We start from the raw sequence: 6,000 nt of genomic DNA, 5'->3' as shown, positions 1-6,000 counted from the left end.
GTATCTGGATGAGATGAGAGTTTAATGGGTGAACAAGAAAGGCTGGACACATAGCGGGAGTGGTCCAGATTTACCTTCAGTCAATGTATAAGGAATATGGGAAAGTTTCAATCTCCCAGCCATGGGTGGGAAAGAGAAGGAGTCTGTCTTCCCTTCCCCTGTGTTCTTAGGTTGCCCTTGCATGCTACTTAGTTCAGCTGTACAGGAAAATACCAGTGAGTGGAGATTCAGAGAAGCTGCCCTGACAGCTTCTGACCCTGGTTGTTCTTTTTCTGTGAGGTTGTGAGCGACTTTGGTTAGAGGCATGAGAGATGCTTGAATTTTCAAAGCAAAGTAAACAGAGCTGGTAACAGCATTTGTAAATTAAAGATTACTTTAATCTTCAGTGACAGATTTATGAAATATTGCTCTAAATTCTGCTTCATGCTGCACAGCCAACTGAGTTTATTTTGGAGACAAAAGCAATTTAAAAGAACCCATAGATTACTTTGGCTACTGAGGAGTATAAATTATCTCTAACTAAATTTTGTCAGTAGAGTATGTTGAGCTATTTAGATAAAACATGCTTTTTGACATTTATTACAGAAAGATCCCTTCCTATATACTGCTAGTCACAAAAGGCGGACATGGGATGAATCATTAAGGGGCTGGTGGCTGGTAATCTTTTTGCTGATATAAATGGTATTGGTTAAGGATGAAAAAATTAGTTGTTGTTTTTTTCTTTTTTTTTCTCAGTGGTTTTTTTTTTTTTTTTTCTTTTTAGTTTGGAACAGTACTATGCAATCATGCAGCAATACATTCAAATTCCAGTGGTAAAAATACTGTAAACATGTAAAAATGTATCTTGTTGTGGCAGATGCTGTTGCTAAATATATATTTACTAGGCTGTAGACGAAATCCTTCTGAGGTAAGAGCAAGAAATCTCTTCCCTAAGTTAAATGTCTAGCAATGAATTGTCCTAAATTCTTCGTAAGTCAACAGTTTTCTAACCCGTAGTCTCAGCAAAATGTGATTTCCAGTCCCAGCCTTTTGTGGAGATATACTTTTTTTAGGCTAAAACTGCAATTTATACAATTGATTTTGCATTTGCACATAGACATCCTTATTATGCTCAAGACTAACCACATGATAAAACAAGAGATGAAACTTTTTACGAACTAAAATACACCTGTGGCAGGTATCAGTAGTATGCACTGCTATGCATGTGCCAATGAATCACCCCGTCCTGGAGCCAGGCACTGTTTTACTTACAAGCTGACGGGACTGGGGTCTCCATGAGCCACCCTCGTGGTTCACATCCAGGCTGCTGGGACTGTGGTCCAGGCACGTCCCCCAGCCCTTGCTGCAGGCACAGCTCCACTTCCCAGTCTATCCTGCTCACCCCAGAGCATCTGAAACAGCTTTCTGGAACAGGTGCATACTATCAGTGTTCTACAGCACCCATATGTACCTGTCCATACGTTTTGGCTGGACACAATAGCTAACCTAGTTTTCCTCAGTCTTGGCTGAAGAAAGAAGCCTAACACAGCATACTGTTAGCAAGCTGTTAGCAAACAGTTCACTTCATTTTATTAAATATAATGACATACTATAGTCTTTCTTCTGATCCTCATTCTTTTAGGCTCAAAACATAAAAAGAAAAAAAGAATAAACCCCACCGTAACTCCTTAAAAATTATATAAATATATTCCCTCAAGATCATGCCTAAGGTATCTCTGCAAATCGCCAGATGTGACAGGAGAGGGTAGTTACTGTCCATGAGCTCTACCTAATTTCTGTTTATGCAGACAAATAAGTAAATAAATATGGGTTTGGAGTGAGAAAGGAGAAAATAATTTCCAAAGGACAGCTGGTTCTCTAAGATATGTACAAATCCCTACTGTCTCTTACCATGGTTAGAGAAAGTTGAACTGCCCAGTCCACAAAGCTCAAATTTTCAGGATTCTTCTGTTTTCAAAGTACTGGTCAGGCAGGGTACACTACTTGCTATTCCATTAAAACAGCATTTCCCCATTTTCAGTTAAAATTGTCCTCAAACAGTAAAGCAATTAAAGAAGACTACAGTTTGCTCCTCTGTCCCTTTACTTTCCAGTTTGCCAGCTTTCATGCTTTTATCATGAGATTTTGAGAGATGGTGTTTGTTTTGGTCTCTGACATGAAGCTGCCTTGATTTGAGGAGGTCTGTTCTTCATAGTGGAATGGAGAGCAAATAAGTACATACTCAACTGGCTCTGCCTTCATAATGTGCAGGTTCCATTATGTGTCCACTGCTTTTAGCAGTGGATGGTAGCTCTCAGATAACCTTGGAGGTCTGTAACACCTGCATGTACAAGGCAGATGAGGAAGCCTGGATCTTTGACTTGTTATTTCTACTCAATCACTTTTTTTGTTTCATTTTGTTGATTTGCTTCCTTTCCTTGCCTTTTCACTGAGCTATGTTTGCTGGTTGGAGCTGGAAGAAGCCACATGTAAGCAAGAGATGCCTCAGAAGTTATCCCTTTGGGAGGATCTCCATCGCTTGTGTGTGATGGCACAGTCAGGCTCTGAGCCGTAACTGGGATGTGTCTGTGACACTGTACTATGAATGGAAAATTATAATGGACTATATTTACTACAAAGCAGCATCTAGTAATCTACTTGTTGCCAACAAAAGGTGCCAGCAATTACCCAACACTGCACTTCAGGACAATTTGTCAAGGGCTTTGGTTAAATTGAACACAGTTTTCAGCAAGAAATTCAGTCCTTTTCAGTGCAGGCTAGTTTCCTGTTTAATTTATTTCTGTATTATGGAGTTTCTCACTTTAATGTCATTCCTTTTCTGTGCAGGAGGAATCACATGTAATGCTTCTGCCCTTAATTTTCCAGTTTTGCATAACATATACAAAAGCTATCTTAATCCCATTAATATTCATATTTTGTGCCTGACAGAACTGAAGGAAATAGACTAAAGAGTTATTTGGTTACCTATGAGATTTGTATTTCTTCAGTTTATAAAAATGTATCCTTTTTAGTGACCGATTGAACATGTGTAGAAACTCAAATGTTGTACTGTGGGGAAAAAAAAAAAAAAAAGAATTCCTATCACAATTACAGGGTCAAAATTACTCCTATGGTACGACTAATATTGCATAGGACTTCTTCAGGTAGAAGGCTTCCGGACATTGTTTTCCAATTCAAACCTGGATAGTGTTTCAATAAGGCAGAACTATCTCTGCAACAGAAATGCTTCCGTTTCAGACAAAAACTGACCACTCTCTACACTGCCTTTAAAATCCTTAAAATATTTTTGCGTACTGTGAACAATCACTTAATTTTACAAGCTCATTATAAAGTGTAAATAAATCCATATCCACTCCATAATGACACTTTACTGCTAATTTCAGTAAAGCAGAAATCTAATCTTCACAATCAAACAGTTGTTGAGCTGTCTAACACAGTGGCATCCTGTTCTTGGCAAGGACTCTGGTCATCTTGGTAGTAAATTTAATAGCATTAAGGTTTAGCATATGTGCCAAAGCAAAACTGTAGTAATACACGGCTGCTTTTGTGCTACAATACAGCTTTAACTAACATTAAAATTATATTAGCTTTATAAAAAATCAAGTCCTGTGTTCTTTGAATGATATTTAGTATATTTTTGTCAAAGGAGTTGCACAAATACTAATTATATTAAGATTTGCAACAATCGGTCTTTAAAGAATGTCTTGGGATTGGTTCATTTGCAGTAGGTGAACTGGGGAGGCCTTTGGCCCCGTCCCTTGGAGCATACATGCAGCTCACCCCAGCAGTCATTCACGCTAATGTGTTTCTGCATAGGCAGCACTGAGCGGTCTGCACCCTGCTTTTCCAGCTCCCATCAGCTGAAGTTCTGGGACACAAAGGTCTCTGGATGTGTTATGCATTTTTCCATTGTAACCCCATGCTCTTTGGGTCTCATCTGGCTTGTTCAATAAATAATTTTAATATCAGGCTTTAGATTTGTAACGAACTTTAGATATGTAACAAATTTTTAAAGAGTTTACTGAATCAAGATCCTTCCTGAGTTATCTGACAAGCTGACATACCACTAATACTTGTATTTATTTCGTAGGAATGAACAGAATTTTCAGGAAACCTATGCTAAACACTGGTTTTACTTTTAACCCATTTTCATGCTAATTCTAAGCAATATTTTTGTACTGTAACTGAAGCAGACTTTAGAGAAAAGTACTAGTTCTAACTTATCCAACTTAAATGAAAAGTAAGAGCGATGTCATATCTTTTCTAGTGGTGCAGCAGAGCAAAGGGACAATACTTTAATCCTATTCTTTCAGAGCTGTGGCTGAGAAAACACTTTAAACCTACCTACAGATGAAGACATAAATCTCTTGACCTTTAAAAACTGATAAAAACATCAGTGACATAATATTTTAAGTTGTGTCTTAAATTAGTACAAATGTGTACTGATAATAAAAAAGAAATCAATGAAAGAAATCTACAGGCTCTGTAATTCCATTTTGAATTACAGATGGTGAAATAACTTGCATTGGCCAACACATTGCAAACATTTGTATTGAATATCACAAATGTTTTCAGCCAAAAGGGAGATATATATATTTAAAAAGTAATAAATGTATAATGTAATATATAGTATTTAATTTTGACCATTCCCAAACAAAAGTATTTGTTTCGCTTTGGATAAAATTGATTTTTAAATGTTATAATGTCCTCAGAGAAATGAAACCTTTTGTTCAGTTCACAATTAATTTGTAAGTTTCACATGAAAAGAAACAATTAATAGATAGGCTGCTGCTCCAATTTGCTATCAAATATTTTTCACTTGCCTGAAAGTGGACCAGTGTTGATTCCTCCTTCTTCATTCTTCCTCAAGCCCCTTTAGGATGAATTTTGTGGGAACTTCTACTGAAAACTGCATAAAAATGGGGAGGAACTTTAGGATTTAGCTCACTTCTTCAATCATCAAAAAGATAATTGTGTAACTTGTGATGTTTGATGCTCACTTGTGGTTGCCAGGAGCTGCAATTTACATTGCATTACTGTGGGGTTTTTTTGGTGGTGAAGGGGAGGTTGTGCAGATACTTTTGGAGATGAGCAACTTGTGTAACTCATGAGAAACTGCTGATGCAGACAGCTTAGCAAGTTTCAAGGAAGTGATTGCATATTTATATAGAGGAGAAGAGCATTCACATTTGCATTAGGTAGGATATAAATAAAATCTGAAGGGCTTGTCTTCCCCTAATGGTATAGCATTTAAACTTCATCAGTAGAATTTAAGTAATATAACCCTCAATTTAGAATGTGTGTAAATCTTAAAGTAAAAAATACACAGTATCTATTTTGTGGGAATAATCAAGCTCCTGGTAGTCTCCTTCTCAAGCATACACCTGTGCCCATGCATATGATTATATAATTTATAATCCTCAAGTGAGCGGAATAACAAGCTAAATTCCATCTCTGTCATTGACCACACGTATTTTTGCAGGCCACCCAATTACAAAACACAAAAGTCTTAAATTCAGGTCATGATACTGACAGAGTCACAGTCACACACACACACACACACACACACACACAAAAAAAAACTCCACAAGAATTGTCTCCAAACCAGTTGAGTTTTTATGAAGACCCTAATGTTAGTTGAAAGAACTGTTATTTTATCACAAAGCGTCTTCCTCCTGAGCCACACAGCTGCTGCAGGAGTGGACTTCTTGAGCGTATTAGACGGTTCAGTGGTGAGGGGCATCTGTATAAACCAAGAATTGTTTTGGGGAGACATAGTGATTGTATTCAGAACCTGAACAACTGGCATCCTTGTCTTTGCCACAGATTTCCTTTGATACAAAACATGTTCCACTTCACTACCATAACTTAATTTATATGCTGTCAGTTTCTGATGAGGAACCACAGCAAGCATCTGTCCATCAAAAATCAGTGTTATGTTTTGTGATTTCTCCTAAACATCATAAAAAGACCTCTGACAACTACATTCTGAAAAACAAG

This window comes from Patagioenas fasciata, chromosome 2 (assembly GCF_037038585.1).
Source record: "Patagioenas fasciata isolate bPatFas1 chromosome 2, bPatFas1.hap1, whole genome shotgun sequence".
Classification (NCBI taxonomy): Eukaryota; Metazoa; Chordata; class Aves; order Columbiformes; family Columbidae; genus Patagioenas; species Patagioenas fasciata.
The sequence above is the reverse complement of the archived record's forward strand: the minus strand, read 5'-3'. Positions refer to the sequence as shown.